The following is a 25212-nucleotide window of genomic DNA, read 5'->3' on the forward strand; positions in this document are numbered from 1 at the left end:
CGACTTAATCACTTGAACGCCAAATATATACATGACTTCCCATGTTGTAAACACGAGCTTCCGACTTTCATTTGAAGGCACCATTTCACCCAGGAGACCGCTGTTTGCGTCCCGTGTGAAACCAAAGCCAATGTTCACTTAATATCATTTACATCTGACGCTTAATAACGTAACAAACTTAATCATTTTAAGCCAAATCGTTGTTTTGTTGCGATTTTCTTTTGTTTTGTTTCAATTTCCTAGACATTTTAATCCGAACCATGATTGTGTTCCCAGATCTCAGTAATAGCAGGGAGATAGCAGGTCAGCAGTAGATGTCACACAGAAGTGGTGTACATCATCTGAAAGCTGGGAACCTGGAGATTAATTTGAGATGCAGCTCAAGTTGTCCTAGTCATAAATAAGAACTAAACTTGAAATAATTAATCAATTAATTAATTAATTAAAAATAAATAGTGAAAGTGTACAAGGGCTTAGAACATTATGATAGAAGTAGATGATGGCCATCCCCATGCTCTATTATGTCTCGGAAGTTGTTGCAGCAATTTTTGGGTTTATACCATTTGTTACTCACTCGAGAATTGATAAAAATTGATGATCAATAATCCCTCCAAAAAACTACGTTAAGACACCAAGACCTTGAGGAACACCATAGAAAAAGGCATTCTGTGATTTGGTATCAAAAACTTTTGACATTTGGAGATTTTTCCAAGAATTTCATTTTTTGGAGATTGGATGGTGAGCGCTTCTGTTCTGGAAACTGCTCAGAAACCCCCTTACTGTCAATATACCTATGAAAGCCATCCATCCTCTGAATGTTCTAGGTCTCTAGTTTGATCCATCCATCCTCTGAATGCTCTAGGTCTCTAGTTTGTGGCTGTAAAGTTTCATGAGGCTGTGATTATCCTAGAGGTCACCACAGGTCATTTTATACAGTGAGGTCAAGTTTCAAAAAATGGTCTCACTACAATGAAATGTCTCCTATGGGGACTAACAGCAACACGCATGACTACAGTTGGGCTCATTGGATCCTCAAGAGTCTCAGCTTTACATAGATACCCAATTTATGTAATTCCAAGACTGTTTATGGACTGTTTTTGTCTAATACCTGGACTGCAATTACAGCCATGAGGGAGCTGCAGTTTAAATGTTTGATTTGAAACATTGCCTAATCTAATTCTACACTATTTATAATGCAGAAGACAGTGTGTGTGTGTGTGTTTGTGTGTGTGTGTTTGTGTACGTGTATGTGTATTTCCAGGAACTCTCCATGCTCCTGTGTGAGGTCTGAGTAATTCTATCTGACTGATCCCTTTGTCTGCTCTTCAGTGTTGAGCAACTCAGCTCAGCTTCTATTGGAGCTGTAATTAATGTACATTCACAACACACTGACTCTGTCAATATTGACCCTGCCAGAGCCAGAACACAATTCCAGCAGATAGGAGGAAAGGAGCTGAGCTCGCTTATGTTTACAGGGAGGGAGAGAGAGTGATGGAGCCATAGACTGTATATAAGAAGTGGACGTAGTCACCGTGACGTCACCCGTTGGTTTGTGGGCTGATGTTTTGAAGCCTTGAATTCGGCATTTTGGCCGTTGCCATCTTGTTTTTTTGCACCAGAAGTGGAGGGTGGAGGGTGGAGTACAACCAAATGCTGAATAATGCATTTTCAGGCGACCTTTCATAAACTCAAAACACACTGTGAAAGGGTTAAAGTTCTATGATGAAAACACAGACGACTCCCAATCAATCACAAGGTAGCCCCGCCCTAAAGCATCCCCTGCTTTATGGTCTATTTGACTATAAATGGGACTATAATTTACTAAATGAACATCATGCTGTATTGAAGAAGACTTGAAACTTCAGACCATAAACTCATGTTTACAATGTTTACTGAGGTAATAAATCAGGTGAGAAGTAGGCTCATTTTCTCATAGACTTCTATACAATCAGACTTCTTTTAGCAACCAGAGGAGTCACCCCCTGCTGGCTGTTAGAAAGAATGCAGGTTTAAGGCACTTCCGCATTGGCTTCACATTTCAGACCCGGAGGTTGCCCACTGGGTTGCAGTTAGAGCAATGACGCCGGCATAGCAGATGCGGAAGACGGGAAACACTGACCAATCAGAGCAGAATGGGCTTTTTTGAGAGGGGGGCCTTAAAGAGGCAGGCGCTAAAATGGAGCTTTTCAGAGACACAGACAATTATGAGGGACGAGGAAACTGGAAGTGCTAAAATGCTAACTCATTTACGGGTTTTCGGACTCTTTCCCGTAGCACTCTATGGGTTATTTGAATGGGTTTTAGTCAGATGCCTGAAATAAGGTCTGTGGTTCACACAAGCTAAAACGATTTTAACGTTTTGTTCTACGAAATAAAATACGTCAATAAATATCTCACTCGTGAATTTTGAAGGCGGTCGCTAACAAATGGCTAAATGAGACGACTAAACGTCATCGCACCGACTCGTCCTCCTTTACAGCCTCGTTGTGTATACTCACGTTCATGTGACTGTGGTGGAGTTCGTTTATAGCCTAACGTTAGCTTTTTACTTATGGCGATTGTGTTTACACTTCAAAAATCATAAGAGTGGTGTTCATATGTGATCATGATTAGATATGTTATAACGGAACAAAATGTCAAAGTATCATAAACTTTTGTTTGCCACAGAGCTTATTTTTTGCAATAATCCAAAACTCAATGGAAAAATCCCTTTGGCTCTTTGTTGAGGGAACCAGGGCGATGCCAACGGATTGGCCTACAAAAATACGTCATCCATGTAGGGGAATGGGTGCAAGGCAACAAGAGGGGCTCAGAGCAGGCAGGGCAGGGGCTAGTGTTCCCGAGGCTAGCCGATTGGGAGGCAGGACGGGGCCTGATCTGGAGGCTAGCAGGCCCGGGCCTTGTCGGGAGGCTAGCAGGCCCGGGCCTGGTCTGGAGGCTAGCAGGCCTGCAGAGCAGTGATGCAGAGGAAGCAGGAGCAAGGTTAGAGTTCTCCGAAAATAATGGTAGCAACTCATGAAACCAAGGCTCAGAAGATATCATCTGGTGCGCCCATGACAAGGCTGCATCCTTCTTCTCAATACTGGAGGTATTTTTGCAGTAGTTTAAATGGCACTGAATGGCATAAGTCACCTCATTAAATTCATCCACACAAAATGCTTTCAGACTTGCTTGTACTGTCACGTGTGTGAGTGTGAAGCAAATAGGCAAGGACCCAAATGCAGACTGTGCAGGCAGGCCAGCAGCAACAGTCCAGGGGTTTATTGCAAAGGTGAATATACATAAGCTTACTTGCATGTCCAAACAGAAGTACTATAGAGACCAGATGATAGCAGGAGTAAGTAGATGGGGCAGGGGTAAGTAGAGACCGTACAGATTGGGTTCAGTAACAGCATAACAGACATAACAGGGGCTCAAAAGCAATGACACAAAGCTACATTGACAAACTGTCAACTGACTGGGGAAAAGGGGCTGGTATAGGAACTGCAAGGCTGAGGAGGTAAAGCAGAAGCAGGTGAGGTGAGGTTAGGTGATGGGAATGGCTGAATGGGGTTAGTGCAGGGCAGCGGGAGTGGCTGGATGTGAGAGGGACTGGGGCAGGTTCTCTGGGAGATTCATAATTATACGGTGCAGTGCCAGCGTTTTTGCGCCGCCCCCAATAAGCCGTATGAACATAAAAACTATGCGGGGAGCATCCGGATGAGCCGACGAACTGCACAGGGGAGGGGGGGTGAGAACGACGCTGCTGTAACATATCAATACAAAAAAAGACGACGTCCTTCATGACCCTTTTGAAAAAATAATTAGTGAACAGTTTGTCATGACTTTTCTCTAGTTGTGAACGAATATAATTAATGAAAGATTATTTAAAAGTTTTCTGAATATGCTCTTTGCTCTCTCTTCTGCTCTGATTTTACAGGGCAAACATTTCCAGAAGACTTAAATGTTCAGACGAAGGCTGTGACATGTATAATAATAAAATAATATTCAGCTATAGTAAGTTTTGTCTTTAAACTTTTTTTGGAGTTATCTATAATAATAACAATAATATATTAATAATAATGATGGTCCAAAATGATGTAAAATTGCATAGTTTTAAGTCAAAAACCTTCAATCTTTCTTGAGGAAGGACCCTCAAACCCCCCCAAAATGTTTTATTCTCTGTAGATATTCAGAATGTGTGTCTGTATAATATGTAGGAGCGTCCTGACTGGGACACTGCTCCTAAAACCTGAATGAGTAGCTCCTACACCTCATCTCTATGCCTGCCTGTCTGGTTGGCTGCTGTTGATTCCAGCCTATAGACATCCTGTAATGTATTATAGGTACTACAAATAAAGCACTTCAAGTAGTAACACTATATACAAACACACCACCTTAACCCTATAATGTTTCAGTTGGCATATTATTGGAGTATTATAGGCCTACTATAGGAGATGCATAGCCCAAGTATATAATAATATAACAGTAAAACCACAACTGATTATGACTGACACAGTATAACATTCTTAAAGAAATAATAAATAAATAGGAGCAGGAGATTGCCGATACCGGCCGATACACACGCCGACATGTGAATAAGAGGAGTACTGACACTTATTTTTTTTCCCTTTCAAGCACTGGTATACATGCAACTACAGTGAGTACAAAGTAGGTCAAAGTTGAAGCAGGAAGTGGTTCTCTAAACTGTACAGGTGTTTACAACAGACAGCTTGGGTCATAATTGAACTCTTCACCTGTTTTCTCTACCTGGGGTTGTTTCCAACCTGTCTGACTTCTTTCTAGCAATCACACTGTTTTTCCAGAACTCAGTGCAATGTTTGTACAGCAAACTACAACATTTGACATTTTGTAAAACTGGAATTTTCCTTTAAATCAAATCTAAACATTTTCTTTTTGTTTCTTTCTATGTACAGTTACTTTACACTCTAAAAAGGCCTACATCGTGGAACCAGGAACAAACATTTCCTGACCGAAAGAAGCTTCACTGTAGGGACATGGATGTGTGCAGCACATTGATCATCCCTATTTATCTTCACATTGCTGCTGTGCAGAGACCTGTGTATTCATGTGTTTGAACAGGCACCTCTATGTACAAGGCATTTGTGATTGAGTGTGTGTGTGTGTGTGTGTGTGTGTGTGTGTGTGTGTGTTGTGAAACAATGGTACACTATGTGACATTCCATCTCCACTGAAGCCCATCATTAAGCCGCGGGCACAATTACTTTTATTTCTGCTCAATCATACAAATTAACATTTAACGGGTAACTTCTGTATTTTTCAACCTGGACCCTGTTTTCAAATGTTTTTGTGTCTAACTAACTAATAGGGACAACAATTTCTGGAACTGGTCCAGTATTGAGGGAGAACGCAGCTGCTAAACGGTCTGCAATGTAATCCTATTGGGGCAAGCTGGCACTGTCATCTATGTCCACTAAAAGTGCTTGTTTTTGCCATGACAGGCTCTGATTGTTATTATAAGTGTCTGACATTATGGACAGAGTGTCGCTCAAGGAGAAGTCTCGTTATGAAATCTGGTGAGGTGACGTGTTGCCGGAAGACAACGGTGGAATAGTGGAATACATCCATGGTGGAAACAGACAGTTTGTTGTGTTGAAGTACAGAAAGCGTAGCTTAGCGTTATCTAAAAGATTTTATAATGTCATGGCTGAATATTTAGATGATTTCCACCATGTGGATGAACTCTTTGAATTCGATGTTCCGCCCGTATTTATTTGAGCCAGATTATACGGATATTCAGATTTCACAGCGAGACTTCTCCTTGACTAGGACACAATAACAACCAGATCGGATCAAGTGAAAGGTTTGAAAAAGGTTTTATTTATCTGTAGGGTCCTTTCCATAATGTTGTCACACACTTAGAATAACAATCTGAGCCTGTCAGTGGCGAAAACAAACACTTTTAGTGAATGTAACGTTACATTGACGCTGCTCACTTGCCATCGCAGATCGTTTCAGAACGGTTACCAGTTTCAGAAATTGTTGTCTCCATTAGTCACTTAGACACAAAAACATGGGAAAATAAGGTCCAGGTTGAAAAATACAGAAGTTACCCTTTAACCTTAAGAATGAAAACATATGGTACCTTTATTGAAAGAAACAAACAAACAAACAAACAAACAAGAAAGAAAGAAAGCTGGAAACAACTCGCCATACATAAGCCAACAGCCCATTCTCATTCCCAGGGCGTCAAATACAGAGGTTTTGACGGGGCTGTCGCCGCACAGGGCACCCTTGAGCGACGGTATGAAACGGGCATTCCATTAACTATAATGTAAACCCATCCGCTGCAACAGTAAACGCTCCGACAAAGTGCGCCGGGAGTGTGGTGAGGAAAAAGAGACACACTGTGGGCGGGCGGGAGGGGAGGTGGACGGGTCCAACAAACACAGGGCTGTCATCCAGGAGACCGCTGTTCACAACGTTCAGTTTCATTTTCACTGTAAAAAAGTAGTAGTTTTAAGCCCAACCATGTAGATCTTTCCTAAACCTAACTATAGTGGTTTTGTTGCCTAATCCTAAAATGACGCCAAGGGGCGTGACAAAGCGGCGGTATGTAATGAGTTCAGCCGCCCAAAAATAGATGAGTTAATAAAGATGTAATCACTCTGATGGGCTGAATAAGTTTTTGGCAGTGTTGCCAGCAAGTAGTCACTTGCAGGATGTCTGTACCTGGGGCAGGTTGTGTCATAGAAGGTTGGCATTACTGCTTGATCACTCAAGTAGCAATGCCAATTTTAATCATTTAGGTGAGGCACAGACACCAATCATATTTTTCAACATATTTTTCTATGATATCTTAGTACATTTTGCTAAGATATTGTTCTATGGCATTTTTACTGTACACTCTTGAAAAGGTTTTTACTGTCTTACGGGGTCATATAGCTCTTAGAAGACTGATAGAAGACAAATCTCACCACTGAGTTGAAATGTTGAGTGGAATGGAGAGAGACTAAGGGTGTTTTCACATGTAGTCCTTTTTAAATGAACCAAACTCAGTCCTCTTAAAGTGGACTAAAAAGAGGACCAACCGAAAATTGACTCAGTTCTATTTGCGTTTACATTGTTAGTTCATTTGAAAAAAGGACTCAGTCGTGTTTCTGGTCCACTTCAGCTCTGATGGGGCCTCAGTCCTCTCTCTGTTCACACTATAGTTCCTCCCTTCATCACTCTGCTGCTCAATGCTTTCCCCTTCAATGACCTTACTAGGGCTGGCACAGGCGCTTCCACACAGAATACCGTCCAGTTTGTCGTAAAAGGAGCACGTCAGAAGGTTCTCTGCTTTTTCTCACTTATCAGTATCTATTTTATATCACTGTGAAAACATCTCCTTCAAACAACTGGATTTATTCAAATTCCTCGCAAAAAACTACAGTTAACAAGATTACACTTGAACACATCCTGACAACATCATTTTCGCCCAATACTCATTTGAACATTTGAAAGCATCATAATATAACTCAGTGGAACCTCCGTATGTTAGCCGGTAGCTCCGTTATTTAGCTAAGTAGGACCGTGCTGGCCACTGGCTGCTAACAGCTAATGTTAACTAGCTCTCCTACAGCTGATTTCAACACAGATTTGTCGGTCACAACGTATTATTAACAGGGATCGGCGACTAGAAACCATTAATGCCGATCTCCCGATGGCATATTTTTCCTGAATATTGGCCAATAATGATCGGTGGCTGATCAAACGGGCATCCGTAACGGCAAGCTTAGACGGCTAAAATACAACGGCGAAGAGAAAGGCGAACCGCAGCGCAGACTCGAAGTGTCTTTTGGAGTGTTCACATATGCACAAAAAATGCTGTTTAATCAGTCTAAGTCAATTTGGAGGGCTGAAAGGGACCAAGTGTGAAAACAACCTAATACTCTACCCTACTAACTGACTGTCTCTCTCATAGCAGGAAGCAGAGCAGAACTGTTGATGTGAATGTCAACATGTCAGCTCATATTGACACAGAGTGTGAACACAGACATCATGACAGATCTGGCAGGTAATTTGTTCTTTCTTCTGCTCCGCTGACGCTCCTCACCCTTCATTTACCACTCACCTCTTTCCTTTCCTGTCTTATTTGCAGTGAACATATCAACCCCATGTTCTGCACTATGTATGTTCCCTGTTGTTGTTCAAATTACAAGATTTGAAAAAAACAAACAAACAAGTTAAAACAGTACAAAAAGTATATTTAAGAACTGTGATGTGAAACAGTTTATATACAGTTGGTATGTAGTTTCATTCCTGGCTGGCAGGTTGGCAGTTACACTACTACTCATCTTACTGTAACGGCAATGGATGATATTTTATCTGAACTGTTACTGAATCAAGGTTTAATAAAAACATAATTTAGTCATTGAGGATTTCATCACAAAATTGAACATGTTTTCATGTTTCCCTCCTGATTCAGAAGCAATACCCTGCTAGAGCAACACATTCTCACTCCCAACTATACTGCTGTTTGGTCAGCGCCCCTCATCATCAGAAACCGACGCACGGAAGTACCCTTTAGCAACAGTATGTGACAAACCGGGCTTTCAACTAACTCCAAGTAAACCCACCTACGGGGTTATTCAACGGTCGGAGCAAGTGACGTAGTATTAATAACGTGAGAGTCGGCTAAGGCCGGGTGAGGGGTGGTGGATGGGTCAAACTAATACAAGACTGTCAACCTGGAAACAGTGTTCGTGTCCCGTGTGAAACTAAAAGTAGCGTTGACTTATTTTGTCACGTCAGACTTTAGTAACATGACTCGTCGGTTTTGTCAGTCACGTGAGTCAGTAGTAATGTGACTCCTTAGTATCGCCAGCTGCTTGAGTCACGTGAATCGTTAGTCAGTGAAGTTAACGTCAACCACGACAGTTTCCTAACCCTAAGTGGTTGTGTTGCCTAAACCTAACTTCCTGTGAAAAAGGAAGTTTATTTTGAAAGGACACTATGCATGTTATGAGCGTATAATGAAACGCTAGCCTGGTCCGTCCAAAAGTAACACAAGTGTGGTACCACGAGCGTCGGTCTCCAATGCCGAGGTGCACTGACCAAGTGGTATTTGACTAGTTGGAAGTAAGAATGTGTTGGTTGTGGCGACCCTTAACGGGAGCAGCCAAAAGACGAACAATAACAAGTATCAGCCCAAAACAGTACATCAGGTTTCTCCTAGTCCTGATGAGTGCACTGGTATTTAGATATATGAGAAAAGCATTCTATCTTGAGAACTGATAAACAGACCTGTCTGGGCCATCTTTCCATCTTTACCTTACACTTTGGCCATTTGCATTTTAATTCTATCACCCAGGCATCTATGACCCAGGTGGAAACGCCCCTGGGATCCACGCTTAACTGTACAGTACTTGTAGTGGCAAACCATCAACCAACAAACACCACAATGCTACAGGTTAAATCCTCAGCCATGGCTGGATACAGAACAGACCAATGGCTCGACTGCGAGTGAAACCAGATGTTGACTTTCATTGTGGACAGACGTGACTGTCCAAGTCAAACTGATTTGCATAGTGCAGTCAGATTTCTGTTCGGCTGCCAGAGATGTCATTTTTGACAATAATTGCATCCTGTTGCAATGTGAGAACAAGTTGTGTATGAATGAAAGTGATAAATCACACAAATTTCAGTCCAGAACAGCAGCACTTTATATATTATAAAGTGACAACTAATTGATTTGCATTTAAATGATGCATTTATAACCTAAAAGAATATAAAGATCAATACATTTGCTAATTAATCAAATTCCTTATTCTGTATTTAAAGAGGTGAATTCATTTCAAAATTCAACATTGAGGACCACAAATCCCAGTGTGCATCGGTGTGCAGTAGTTGGGTAACCTTTAACAGACTGCGGCCCAATCCCAATGCCCCCCCCCCAACGCCTGGGCCAGACTGGGCATGTCAGGTTGGTTATTTACAGACAACACTCAGCCTGACGGGATTCAATCAGATATGTAGAGATGTCTGGATCAGTAATATCCTCCACTGTGATGGACGGGGGAAGACTGAAGGGACATGGCGGCGATCAACCTTCATTTATTAAGGTACCGTGAACGCTCAGGTTCAGGCAAGATCGCAAAATAATTATTAGACATGTGTATAAAACAAACGTTTGGTTAACAGGAGATGGATGTGAATTTGTCAAAATCACAAACATACGTCATTGCATTGAAGTCTCTGGGATCTTCTGTTTTCTTTCCCCCAAAAGGGGGCGTGGCCTTGACGTTTTGCAAAGTACCCGTATGTGTCGGTCTGATGTATACTGTGTATAGAAGAAATGCACTTGTACAAAATGACTTGTATGTTTGATCTGGTGATTCAGACTTTACTGTATCGTAGGTTTAGGATGATTGTTCTGGAGCCAGATCTGTCACCCCTGGTGGTCGTTCTGAGTAGTTTCTTTTATTGACCCTGGAAACAGGAAGTGCTTCACTTCCTCTCCAGATCTTACCTGAGGCAGCCACATGGTACCGCTGGCCACAACCCAATGCCATCCTCTCTTTCTCGGTTTGTACATAGCATTATCTGTGAGTAACATTGTTTATTGACGTAAAAGTGACAAGAGTTTGAATATGTGTGAGATTCTGTGCAGTGATGCCGCATTTTCATTTATATTTTCCTGTTCTTTGTCCACAATTTTACACATACTCCTATTAAACTGCCAAATTCAACACATCAGCCTGTTCTTTGGAGCTTGATTAGGAGAGTGTTTAGCTGTCTGTATAGCTGAGGATACGTTCACTTAGCGAGGACAGAACAATGATGATTATCACTTATAAATTGTTAAAGATCAGCTGTGGCAGATTATACTTCTTTATTAATCATGTTTGTTGGTGTGTATTTCTTGTTCTAAAGGGAGGATTTTTCCTGTTGTGTGCCACCAGGACCACGGTTTTGGTCTTACAGCATGCTGGACATGTGTTGTAATCAATAGTTAAGTTCTCAGAGTTTAGTCATTATTTCCATCCTGCTGATGTCAGAGAGTTCAAGAAAGACAATGGTTCAAGGCTTCCTGGTCTTGTGGTGCGCGCGTGTGTGTGTGCGCGTGTACGTGTACACGTGCATGTGCGTGACTACCAATGCGAGGGTGTGTGTGCACGTGCTTTTGAGTGAGGTTCATACAGTTGTTTTGGTTTGGAGTTGAGAGTTGAGTATAAGTGCAGTGAAAACCACGGAGGGCAAGAGGAGTTCATTGTGACCTATAAGACTGTGTGTAAGTGTGTGTGTGTGTGTGTGTGTGTGTGTGTGTGTGTGTGTGTGTGTGTGTGTGTGTGTGAGTGAGAGAGAGAAAGATAGACAGAGAATGAGACCGAACAGTGTTTTTGAATAAGCATCAGTTTATGTGTGATGTGTTAGGTGTGTGTTAATTAGGTGTGTGTTAGTTAGGTGTGTGTTAGTTAGGTGTGTGTTAGTTAGGTGTGTGTTAGTTAGGTGTGTGTTAGGGAAACTGCTTGGTCCAAATTGAAACAATTAACCTTCCATCAACTCCCAAACTGTCTCATTTACATGTTGTATCTTTGAATTCATCTCACAGAGAAATAGAAAATGAAACTTCGTGGTTTTAGAGGCAGATGGTGTTGGAGTTATTTCTTGACTAACACCAGCTGTTTGCAGTGACAGTGACCCTAAAGTCAAATTCATGGCCACAAAATCTTTAACACCTGATGCCCACCGGGCTCCATACTGTACACACACAAACACAGAGGAATTAATAGTAATCTTGAATTCCAAAACATGGAACTGACTAGTAAACAGCAGTGGTCCATTTAAATCAGTGTTAATAAGTGCCAGTACTCCTCTTATTCACATGTTGGTGTGTGTATCGGCCGCTATCAGCAATCTCTTGCTCCTACTCCTACTTATTTATTCATCTATTATTTCTTTAACCCTCTAAACATGTTATACTCTGTCAGTCATAATCAGTTGAGATTTTATTGCTATATTATTATAGTGGGGATCTGCATCTTCTATAGTAGGCCTATAATACTCCAATAATATTCCATCTGAAACATTATAGAGTTAAGGTGGTGTGTTTGTATATTTACTAGGGCTGTCAAACAATTAAAATATTTAATCGCGATTAATCGCACATTTTTATTCTGTTCAAAATGTACCTTAAAGGGAGATTTGTCAAGTATTTAATACTCTTATCAACATGGGAGTGGACAAATATGCTGCTTTATGCAAATGTATGTATATATTTATTATTGTAAATCAATTAACAACACAAAACAATGACAGATATTGTCCAGAAACCCTCACAGGTGCTGCATTTAGCATAAAAATATGCTCCAATCATAACATGGCAAACTGCAGCCCAACAGGCAACAACAGCTGTCAGTGTGTCAGTGTGCTGACTTGACTATGACTTGCCCCAAACTGCATGTGATCATCATAAAGTGGGCATGTCTGTAAAGGGGAGACTCGTGGGTACCCATAGAACCCATTTACATTCACATATCTGGAGGTCAGAGGTCAAGGGACCCCTTTGAAAATGGCCATGCCAGTTTTTCCACTCCAAAATTTTGTGTAAGTTTGGAGCATTATTTAGCTTCCTTCGCTACAAGCTAGTATGACATGGTTGGTACCGATGGATTTCTCAGGTTTTCATATGATACCAGTATCTTCACTCTAGCTTTAAAACTGAGCCCTCTACAACATCAAAATTGCAAGTTGTGTTAATGCATTAAAGAAATTAGTGGCGTTAAAACTAATTTACATTAACGCCTTATTATCACATTAACTCTGACAGCCCTGATATTTACTCATAGTGTTAATAGTTAAAGTGCTTTCATGTGTTATTTGTAGCCTGTAGTATAGGAGGGTCTCTCATCCAGGTTTTAGGAGCAGTGTCCCAGTCAGGATGCTCCGACATATTACACAGCAGGATAAAGAGACACATGCTGAATTTCTACAGTGAATAAAAGATACTAGGAGATATTGGGTTTGGAGGTCCACCCTCACTACAGATGAGTACCGGCCCACTCCAAGCACTGATTTTAATAGTTTTCAGAGGCCTTGACCTCTTGCAGCCTCACCACAGACATACAGGGCCTGAGTCTCAAGTGTTAACAGGCTAATGTTAGTAGATGCTTTGGAAATTCAGGTATTTTATAGGTATATTAATATACTCTATGCATCTTTTTGCCTAATTAGTGTGTGTGTGTGTGTGTGTGTGTGTGTGTGTGTGTGTGTGTGCGTGTGTGTGTGTGTGTGTGTGTGCTTCCTATCCAGAAGCCCTCCAGATAACAGGGAGTATAGACAGAATATTCATCCCATATAATCACACCCACCCACAACACACGGTTAATTATTACAAAATAGCACTGAAATCAGTGTTGACACATGCACTTTTCAAATTTTGTACATTGCATGGCATTCTGGTGGCTTGATAAGAAAAGTGCGTCGATATGCGTCCATGTTGCTGAGCCACTATGAGTCACTGTACTATCACAGGAAGCCGATTAAACTCTATACGTCTTTTTTATCACCATACCTTTATTAGTGAAAGCTATCTCATGTATCAGTCACTGCACAGATATTGCTAGGAGCTGTTTGAATCTCCCCACCTTTATTTGTCATAGATACTGAATGTGTCAGCATATTATAAGAATTTGTACCACCCAACTTAAATTAAGTGGATTGATATATGCCTTAATATGTAGAGAAAATACTGCCAATTCTGCCATATTTTCTACATTGTCACCAAGCAGTAGTTATCGTCCACATTTGATATATAGGCTTGTACCTATATGTACACTTTGTGTGTAATCACCTATAGTACCTACACTTATCTTGATGTACAGTGCATTATTACCATATGCACACACGTTGAGGCGGGAAACATTAAATGCTGTCACTTAGAGTTCTTTTATAGATGCAGAATTTACTCCTCCGAGCCTTTTGATGGATATAAATAAGAAAATCAAGAACATTCTGCCACTTTCGGAGGTGGTGTTTAAACAAGTCTTTATATAGTTTATAGTGTTTACAATAAAACTACTTTCAATACAAGCTGTCCTCACTCAAAAAAACGTCTGTGTAGATCGTCTGAGCAAGCAGCTTATTATGACCGTAGACTGTAGCGGACTTAGTCACCGTGACGTCACCCATTGGGGTGGACTGTTTGTTGGTGTTGGTTTGTGGACTGTTGTTTTGAAGCCTTGAGATCTGCATTTTGGCCGTCACCATCTTGGTCTTTTGCAACCAGAAGTGACACGAGAGGGTGGAACTAAGTACAACCACACGCTGAAAAAGACATTTTTAGGCGACCAAAAAGGTTCTAATTAACTTTCATGAAGTGAAAACACACTGTGAAAGGGTTAAAGTTGTAAGACGAAAACACGGACATCTCCCAGACCGGACAACGTCGTGGTAGCGACCTGTCAATCACAAGGTAGCCCCGCCCTAAAGTATACCCTGCTTTATTTGTCATCTATCTGACTCTAAATGGGACCATCATTTACGAAATGAACATCATGCTGTATTGAAGACTTAAAACTAGCGATTGAGACCATAAACTCATGTTTACAATGTTTACTGAGGTAATAAATCAAGAGAGAAATAGTATAAAGTATAAAGACAGACAAAGTCCACTTAGGGAGGAGGTCGGGGTGGATGTTTTGATTTTGATTCTTAGTTTCAGGTGATTATACACTAATGAAAACATAGTTATGAATATTATATTCAATTTCTGCTAATAGATCCCCTGAAATGCTACGCGCCGTACCTTCATCCCAAACTATGATCTTTTCCTAAACCTAACCAAGTAGTTCCATTTCACAACGTTAACCACATGTTTAAAACTGCTGGCGGTTAAGCATAACAATTGTGCATTTTGCGATAAAAGCAACAAATTTGGCATAGATGTAGGTTTATATGATTTGAAAAGATATAGTTATCGGGGCGCCGAAATGCAGAAAACGGATTTCATGACTCTGACCAATACACCGTTAGAACGGCAAGTTCTTCAGCTTTCCATCGGTGCATTTCTCTTTCCCAGGGGCCAAATTGGCGGCGCCCTGATATCTATATCTTTTCACAACATATAAACCTACATCTATGCCAAATTTGTTGCTTTTATCGCAAAATGCACAATTGTTAATAATATTTCAGCTTAGCTGCCCCACTATGCCGCCGTTTCAAAGTGTTAAATCAACCTGTTCAGATACCGATGCACGGAGGCACCGGTCTTTCAACTAACGCCAATGTAAAATTACCCGCAGCGTTACTCGACGGTCAGAGCACGTGACGTACTATTAAGAGCGTGAGAGTCCGCTCATGGTGGGCGAGAGGGGTGGTGGACGGGTCAAACAAACACAAGACTTACACCCAGGAGACCGGGGTCGATGGCCCGTGTGAAAGTAAAAGTTTGACTGACGTTGAATTATTTTGTCACATAGTCCCGTGAGTCACATGATAGCTTGTCATGTGAGCCGTCAGTCACGTGAGCGATTAGTCACTCGGTACTCACGGGAGTCAAACGTCAGTGACGTTAACATCAACCCATGACCGTTTCATAAACTTAACCGCAAGTGGTTGTGTTGCCTAAACCTAAACTTATTTTTATATATTCTAAAGGACACTATTCAATTCAATTCATTTTATATAGCATCAGAAATTATCTCAAGACGCTACTCTATGCATGTAAGGAGCGTATATTGACACGCCGTCCCTAGTGTGTTGAATAGTAACACAATAGGGGCACCCCCTTGCGTCGGTCTCCGATGCCGGGGGGCATTTGACGAGTTGGGAGTGAGAATGTGTTGGTTAAATAGGACGTCATATATGTTGTTTTGGGAGTCATTGGCAAATGACCTCTTCTGTCGTTGAGGTATGAGGACATAAAGACACTTGAACCCCTTTCAGTGCTTCAACTCAAACTATTGTGTTTGGTCCACTCAGAATAGAGGATCCAGAGGATAATCCACTGTATTGTATACAGTAATACCACAATCCGTTATATTATGTACTATGCAACTATATTATGTTAATATATTAAGCAGTTTTTTCTGCTCCACATGTGGCTGGACAAAGTAGGTATGGGGCTGTCAGTCACTTTTGTCCAGAGGGCGATACTACTGATCAGATTGATGCTGACTTTTGAGCTATTAAATTATTTCCTCCCTGAAGTTATGCAATTCATTGGGACATGACCAGAAAAGGTGAGACGGGGTCCCATCTCCTGGTTTATGATGGCCCATCTGGCTGGAATAGAGGATCAAATCATTGCCAGCTGGAGCTATTCTACCTGGACTTGCATTCTCCCGCCTGTCAAAAAACATGCCAGCTAGGCATTTTTAGTCCACAAGACATGTGCATGCAGCTCAAGATTTGTGTCCACTTATACAGATACCCAATGTAGTAAAATACCCTGATACTCATGGACAATGGATTCATTATACTGTTCTATGATTCTATAATGGATAACCATGCAGCCATAAATGTGCTAAACACGGTCCCTTGCAGCTATATGGACGTGGAAAGAATCATCTGGGCTTTAACAGAACCACTTGCTCATCTGTTCTCTGAGCGTTGTCACCCTGCTGAGTTAACTGTTCTATACTGACTGTTGTGTGTCCAGGATCATGCTCACTGTTACATAAGGCCTCTGTTCCTGCACGGATGCATTGTTTGTCTGTCATGGAGTTCAGGCAAGGACTCTAAACACATTCACGCACACTCATTTTAGATTCTGGCATTTGTCTTAAAGAACCAGGCAGAGAGAGAAAGTGTGTAAAAGTGTATCATGTTTGTGTATTTAAAGAGATAACACAAGTGTACATGTGAGTGTGCAGAGAGGGAGAGAGATTGTAGAGAAAAGTGAAAATATGTGTTGGTGTGTATGCAGGGTCAAAATAACACAAGACTTTTGTGTCCAATGTGAAACTAAAAGTAACGTTGACTTATCAAATCAATGTGCAATATTAGCTGCAAAATATGTTGACTGTTGCCATACAATAAGAGGTGCTACAAGCTCCGAACATGTTTCTGATTGACTACATCTGTAAAAGAATGTATATTTAAAATGTATTTGGTATATTGTTATTGTGATTATTTTGTGATTATTTTTTATTTTTTATATGTAACTTAGCTTTGGCAATAATGCAACCTGAACATTCATGCCAATAAAGCTTATTTGAATTTGAATTTGACTTATTTTGTAAGTCTATAGTCACGTGACTCGTCGGTATCGTCAGTCCTGTGAGTCTCGTGGGTCGTTAGTTACGTGAGTCGTTAGTAACTTCAGTCCTCTGAGTCCTGTGAGTCGCTAGTCAGTGAAGCTAACGTCAACCACGACCGTTTCCTAACCCTACCTAAGTGGTTGCGTTGCTGAACCTAATTTCCTGTGAAAATAGAAGTTTATTTTGAAAGGACACTATACATGTAACAAGAGTATATCCACACATCGTACCTGGTTCGTCTAAAAATAAGTTTCCGATGCCGAGGGGCACTGACCAAGCAGAGGTATTTGAAGAGTTGGGAGTCAGAATGTGTTGAATATTCAGATATTTGCCTAAAAATTAAAAATTTTAAAATTCTAAAAAATGTGTTTTACCATCACCAAGACCATAGGGTTACAATGAACAAAAACAACTGAACGCAATGACCCTGGTACTTTTGAAGCTCCTCGATACTCGGGCAGTTGCCTGCTTTGCCAAATTGGTAATCCAGGTTTGTCCCTTACCCCTGCTATACAGCTAAGGGATTACAGGGCCCTAAAATCCAGTTTCTTCAGCAGAAATGTACCTGTGTTAATCAGGTTTCTCTTGCTAATAAATACATTCCAAAAAAAGGAATTTGTACTCTCTTTTTTATTGACTTCACTAGATAAAAAATATGACACCTCATGGCCTGAAGCTTCAGGCTCAGTATAATGCAGTCATACAGTGTCAGGCTTACAGGACAGTGAGATGTGCTGCAGCACATGTGCTGTACTCACTACTCTGTTTACTTTCCGACCAAAACATTGATTACACGCACACACACACACACACACACACACACACACACACACGTGCGCCAACACTGGTATCACCGTCACAAAACACCGCCAACACACCACTACACTACACATGTACATACACGCACACACAGCGCCACTCGACTATCAACAGGAAACATCTTTTGCAGAACAGGAAGTGCTGCTCTCTAATTGGCTGGGTGTGATTCAGTGAGAACTGTGCCTCTGCCAATCAGGGAGCTCTTATTTTAGGGGTAGGTATAAAAGGAGAGGGACTGCTCTGCTGATGGTCAGACTGAGGGTGACATGTCTGTGTGTGTGTTCCCAGTTAAATTACTCACAACTTCCCTTTTGTCTTCTTAACACGGACTCATTTTTTAAATTAAATGTCACATGCAGTCAAAACCTTTTAAAGTTATTGTGACAATAAGATGTTTTTCTGTCTCTTTGCTGGCGTCACTGATCTAGCTTTAACATGAAGGCCTCTAACACAAGCCATCCCCACAGCTCCCTTTCATTTGGTTTCATGTTGTAACGTGAGACTGTATATTAGTCAACAGCAGAGCAGCACGGTTCATGATCAAACTCCAGACTTACTCATGTTGACTGTACGTTTGATCTTCAAGCTTTCAAACGATATTTTAGATTCCTCTTGTGAGTGGTTAAAGGGAAAAACACATATATGTGTGTAGAAAATGATTGTAAATGTATTCACCGAAAGGTTGGAGAAGCTGCCTGGTAAGCTTTTAGTGAAACATTGATTAGGTTGTTAGTCGCAAAATCTCAATTAAAGGCAGATTTATGAACTTAAAGCTTCAGTAGGTAGAATATTTTTAGCATCATTGGGCAAAAATTCCATAATAACCTTTCAGCATATTGTAATTCAGGTGTTCTGAGAGAAAACTAGACTTCTGCTCCTCCTCATGGCTCTGTTTTCAGACTTTAGAACATCTAACCTGTGACGGGAGACTTTGATCAATCATCAATGCTTGGTATTACCTCACCTGATCTCAACATGGCGTTTAGGTCTCAAAGTTTCTCATTTTACAGCTAAACAGTACACTAAAAGATGATTCAGAAAACATTTTATTCGAGAAATATGCATTACAGTAACAGAATATTGATTCATATTTGATCGGCGCTGCCTAGTTTGACCGTTTGATCGGAGTTTGTGAGTGATTGACAGCTGCTCAGAGACGGCAAGGCTCCAGATCAGCTCTGATTGGTTGTTTTCCTCCGGTCTGTGAAATCTTGCAGATGCCATTGGGAGCACCGGAGGACACTGGAGGACACCGGAGGACACAGAGGCACATGACTTTGTTTTTCAGATTACCTGTCTCATGCACTACTGTCTAGATATAGTGACTGTTTTATAAAATAACTTTTTTTAATCATATTTACTCATCATATTTACAACCTGCCTACTTCAGTTTTAATCTGGAATAATTATTTATGAGTGGATTATCATTCTTTATTTATTTTCATTTAAAGGAATAATATGTAACATTTCCATATTAAAATGTCTAAAAAATGAGTTTACTTGTATGTAATATATATATTTTTAGTAGTGTACTTACATTATCCTAAATGTTTCCAACAATGTTAAATCCTCAGTTTTTTTTAATAGTAACAGAGCGTTTCATTTTGTCTCCTGTCAATGACGACATATCCACTTTGCCCCTGCTAGTTCCTATTATTTCTGGGGAAACACCGGATGATACGTCAGAGAGCGATGAAGGAAGCGGGCGATCCAGCTGTGTAGCTAGCCGCCCTATTGTTTACAATAGGTTTGTTTAGACACTTGTGATGGGAGCTTGATTATTCATAGCCGTTTGCTGCAGCCACCAAGCTAATGTGTACGGTAACGTTATAACGTTACAACAACGCTCAACATGCTCATAAAGTTATTTTTGATTGACCACGGTTCAGAGCGCTGGGCTAACCCACGATTAAATCCTCCACATAACATTAGCTAACGTTACAGTAACATTAGCTGTATGGGCAGTCGAGTCATCTAACGGTAAGTAAGCAAATTAATGTTACGTTACTATTTCATTAGAATGAAATGACATAAGGTGAATAAACGTAATGTCAATAAAACTTTTTATAACTTTTATATGATGATATTGTCAGAAAGATTTTCATCGGCAATGGTGAAGATGCCAGCTCCCATGATCCCAGGCTACTTCACAACGTCATATGACAACTCCTTTTGTTATTGTTTTGATTGAGAGCCCCTTCGCGGCAGAAATGACACATGGTGCGTTTCAGCCATTATTTCTCTGTTAATGATATTTTGTGGTTACTGTTTGTAAACACACAACATTCAAATTTGGCCCCTCCTCCACGGCTCAATGAGCCGAGACAGAGAGAGCAGCGATGGTTGAGCTAGTTAGAGAGTGAATGAAGAGAGGGAACGGCGTTAGTGAGAACAAAGCAGTGAATCAGAGAAATTAAATGTCATTTTCTGATGTTTTTTACGTTCTAAAGCACAAAATAAACACACCCACACCTCCGCATAACCCTGCAGGAAGGTTGCCCGATTTTTTGTGAACACAACTGAAGCGCACGTTTCATCCTGTCCGCTGTGGCCTGTCTGCTCTGTGTGTGTGTGTGTGTGTGTGTGTGTGTGTGTGTGTATGTGTGTGCCTCGGTCAGACCGACACACCGATAGCAGCACAGGACAGAGAGAGAGGAGAAGCACTGAAGCACATAGTGTGTATAGTTCTGTTTAGGCTACTATGTGTAATGCTGCTGTGGGGGCTGCACCGTGCATGTTTACAAGCCTGAAAAACAAATCAAATAAGTATGTTGTTCATGTCATTCATGTTGTACACACATTCCTTTTCCTTTAAAGGCTCTGAAAACATATTTTCTCAATCAGCTTCTTACTAAGTTATGTAATATACTCGTGATTTAAAACCAAATTTTCTGAGGCTTCAGTAATTTGATAAAATGACATCAAAGTGCACCAGTACATTTGTGAACTTCACTGGAAAGCTTCTCTATTTCCCATCTGCCCTGTTGTCATAGAGAAACTATGCACCACATACGTAGTTCTGAATGTAATCTATGAGTCTATGCAGCAGATATTCATGAAACTGTTCTCTATCAGCCTACATGACACATCTTTACTGTGTGTTACTGTATGTGTTCAGAGGATTCAACTGACTGCACACACAAACACACAAGCATGCGCGCGCGCGCACACACACAAACACACACATGCACGCACACAATTACAGACCTCATCTCTTTACATTCCTCATCCACTTCAGATGAATGTTTCATCAAACCAGCAGATGTCATTTCACTTTATCGTTGCAGTGTTATCTCTCATGTCTGTGTCTTTATCTTTGTCTCAGCTGACTGAAAACATCCCCGTCTGAGATAAGAAGCTGCTCTGATGAGAGGTAGAAGAATCTGAGGTGAAAAAGCCAGCGGTGTGTCATACAAGCCTGACTGGGAACACTAAAAGATTTTTCAAATCTTAACAGATGTTGAAAATGTGAGACACCCCACACATAACGACATGTTATGTTAAAATGAACAGTTTTGTTGTGTGAAGAGAGCAACGATTTGGCCAAAACAGTACACCACACATTAACAGAACAACAATTCATGAACAACAAGAATCCCCACTTAAAAACTCACAAAATCTCTGGCAATCAAATGTGACTTCAGTGTAAACAAACATGGTGGACAATGGGCAGGAAGAATTAGCGATGTGAGTTTTTCCACTACTTTGAACTGAAAGTTCATGACGGATGGATGAAGTCATGGAGACATGTTAAATAAACACTTGTGTTGTTGCCACAAATTAACAAGTTGGTCCTCCATCTCTGAGCTCCATCCACCTCAGCAAAGAACTTATATTGCTAAGAAGTGAAAGTCAATTGTTTGTTCCATTGCAACATCAGCGCCCAGCGGCAAAGCTACGCTTCTGCCATTTTGGACTGAAAGTGACTACCGAACGGCAGTAAAACGTCCACCTAAAGAGTGCCGTACAAAAGTAAAACAAAAATATTTCTCTTCTATTGTCATATTCTACCGAAATGGCCTGTGTTGAACAATAAAATGTTATAAATATAATAAGCGTTTTCAGTCCACAATGGCGGCAGCGGCTGTTGTCAAAAAACTACTGTGAGTGTCGTCTCTTTGCTTCTTTACTCTTTGACGGCGGTGGTTGTCCTTCCTTCTTCGGTCAGCTTGGTTCTCAATTGGCTATCGTCCTTTCCTACGTGACTGCGTCGTCGGCTGTCCTCGGGGTTCCCCTCACACACAACAGGATGTCCGTAGATACTGAACGTTTAATATTTACGATTTTAAATCGGTGTGGCCAGGATGGACTTCCGAGCAGATCGGGGGATGTAAAAACACTCTTAATATACCTCACACCACCACAGGAATATCTGGAAAGATCATCTTTAGAACCATCAATCACATCTGGGCTGTACTGACCATTACCGAGAGGGGGGGCAATCAGGCCCAAAATGAGCTTGATTCTCGTGCCGGCATTACTTAGCACTCCGAGACATGTAAGGATCCTGTTCACGAGATCAACTCTACACAGTGATGATTTTCAAATCCCATCACTGGAAATCTGTGGTTTCAATGTCAGTCATTGACTGAGCTAGACTTCTACAGAGTTTGAAGTGGGAGGTCTCGTTGATTTTCAAAGGCAATGTTAGGTGAGGTGACTGACAGTTGGAGCTCTTCAAGGCTCGGATGGACATGAAACTCTTCTGGTTGAATCATCAGTTCAATATCTGGTTTGTTGATTAAACGTCAAAGGTACAAGCCTGCGTATATAAAAACTGAGAAGAAGTAAACTTTAATTCACAAGGTTCATTTCAGTAACAAACATCTAATCAGTAAACTGTTGAGCGAACGTTACAGACTACACTTTCAGCAGTTTTGATCAGTTCACTTTCACATCCTGAGTCATTCCATTTGCATTGACAAAATCTTCTGAACATGCCACAGCTCTGGTTCACACCTCTGACTGAATAGGAGCGGAACAATAGTACCCCCAACACACACACACACACACACACACACACACACACACACACACACACACTTTGCAACTGTATAGCTGCTGAGGTTTCTCACTGTTATTTTTTTTACAGTAGTGACTTTATTTGATGGCTGAATGCTGAATCACATTTGTGAAGGAGGTCTCTTGATGTGGCTGCTGGTATAAGCATGTGGTTAGACAGTTAGACAGTACAGGCATGCAAACTCATCGGGGGTGAAAAAGATGCGAACCCCCTTAATATAATTTTATTTAATCGTGCAATTTGGTGTATTCTGGCCATGATTTTATCCCTGGCAAAAGCACCAATTTATAAATATATAAAATAAAACTGGTGCATTATGAGGAGTGTTTAAATTCGTTCCACCGTGGCTATATGCCAATGTAAATGCCAATTACTTCTGTAATTGTTTTATCCCGTTCTGCTTTTGCATCTAAAGGCTGTTTGAAAGCAGTGGGGATAAGGAGTTGGTGCTCCGGGTTGTTTTTACCTCGTCACGGTGATCGTCACATCTGGGTGATGCCGTTGAATGTGCGTCACCATGTTTGATGTGTTAACTTTCCATTCACATCTCCTACAACGATGGAGCGACGCGTCCTCGTCTCATACACAAAGCTCCAGCGTTTCATTTTCTCTTGCCATAGTGTGATTGCCAATCCTCTCATTGTGCTAACCTCAGCAGTTGTTGCTAGCTAAACGTTTCACTCGTGTTTGTGAATTTTGGTTCCGCATTAGGTGTCCTTGGGTGTCCAGAAAGGCGCCACTAAATAAAATGTATTATTTTTATTACATGCAGCAGTCCTTCTTGCGTTAGAGGTCAAAATCAACAGACTATGACGGAATAATTCACTTTCCACCGAAATCTATCTGATATGGAGCACTTGCACCCATTAAAACACGCCCACCTAGCTTGAAGCTACAAAGCTAGCAAGCTAGGCTAAGATGCTAGGCAATATCATGGAAGAGAACTGGCTACATGTAGCCGGCTAACGTTAACCCTGTGGTCTTGTTGATCCCGGTTGCTGGTTGGTACCGGTGCTAACATATAAATAAAATAATACTGACGTTAGAATTTCACTCAAAAGTGTGTGTGGATTGACTCCCTTTTGGAGCCAACCTCAAGTGGCCATTCGATGAACTTCAGTTTTTGTCACTTCCACGTTGGCTTCATTTTTCAGCCTTGCTTGAAAGTGACCCACAGCCAACTACTGTGTTTCTGTTTGCTCTCTTTTTGTTTCTTAACCTATTTGTGCCCTCAGCAAATACCGTACTGGACCTGTGTAATGCTGTTCCATTGAGACATGGATCCAATCTGTTGATCATATACTGTATATCTTACATTGGCCTCATGTCAGCTTTTTCCACACATCCCCTTTTTCTTCACATGTGTGTGCATGTGTTTTTCTCTTTACTTTTGAATGTGTGTGTGTGTGTGTGTTTTTGTGTGTGGTCGTCTAATGCTGGCTGGCCTGATGTAATCTAACAATACAATGAGAGCTGATGGGATGGGATGGAATCCAGCCATGCTTGGCTCGGTTTCAGGAGTGTTAAAAGCTGCAGGCGTCACAGTGGAGCGTTGCTCCGTGCACATCTCTCATCAGCCAAGCCCACTGTGATTACTCGTCTGCTGCCAGTGGCTGATGCTCCCAAATCACTGCAGGTCCCAGGCTAACACAATTATAGAAGGGGGGAAATCCAGAAACTCTGGTGCCAGCTATGTGTGTGTGTGTGTGTGTGTGTGTGTGTGTGTGTGTGTGTGTGTGTGTGTGTGTGTGTGTGTGTGTGTGTGTGTGTGTGTGTGTGTGTGTGTGTGTGTGTGTGTGTACACTATACGTGTCAGAGTGTGTGTGTGTGTGAGGTCATTTTATGACATGGTTTCAGTGCCAGCCTGCTTCCCCTCTCTGCCATCCAAGTCCTAAGTTAGAAAAAGCACCTCTGGGTGCTGCCAGGGATACATTAACAGAGTTGCAGAGAGCTGTGACGCACTTGTGATGAAAGCTTGAAACACACACACACACCACTGCTGAGAGAGGCTCTCACTATGACCACAGTCAAGTAGGTTGCCAAGTAAAGTCAAACAATCACAATGTGTGCATGTGCGTAGTTGTTGTTTGCGTCCCAAGAAAGTAATTAAGCTTTTTCCCTGAAGAGGTAGACAAGGAGGAAGAAGAGGAGCGATAAAGAGGA

General features: G+C 41.3%; 1 long non-coding RNA gene across 2 annotated transcripts; it reads left to right on the top strand.

Annotated features, from left to right (window-relative positions):
• Positions 1 to 2888: 2888 nt before the first annotated feature.
• On the top strand, positions 2889 to 15439 carry LOC141768569 (uncharacterized). Of its 2 annotated transcripts, XR_012594093.1 has the most exons (3): positions 2889 to 9094; positions 9929 to 11394; positions 11425 to 15439. It is a non-coding gene; the product is annotated as an uncharacterized LOC141768569 (long non-coding RNA). The 2 variants fall into 2 exon arrangements; XR_012594092.1 differs by having other exon boundaries at positions 9929 to 15439.
• Positions 15440 to 25212: the final 9773 nt, after the last annotated feature.

Source organism: Sebastes fasciatus, chromosome 5 (assembly GCF_043250625.1).
Source record: "Sebastes fasciatus isolate fSebFas1 chromosome 5, fSebFas1.pri, whole genome shotgun sequence".
In the NCBI taxonomy this organism is placed as follows: domain Eukaryota; kingdom Metazoa; phylum Chordata; class Actinopteri; order Perciformes; family Sebastidae; genus Sebastes; species Sebastes fasciatus.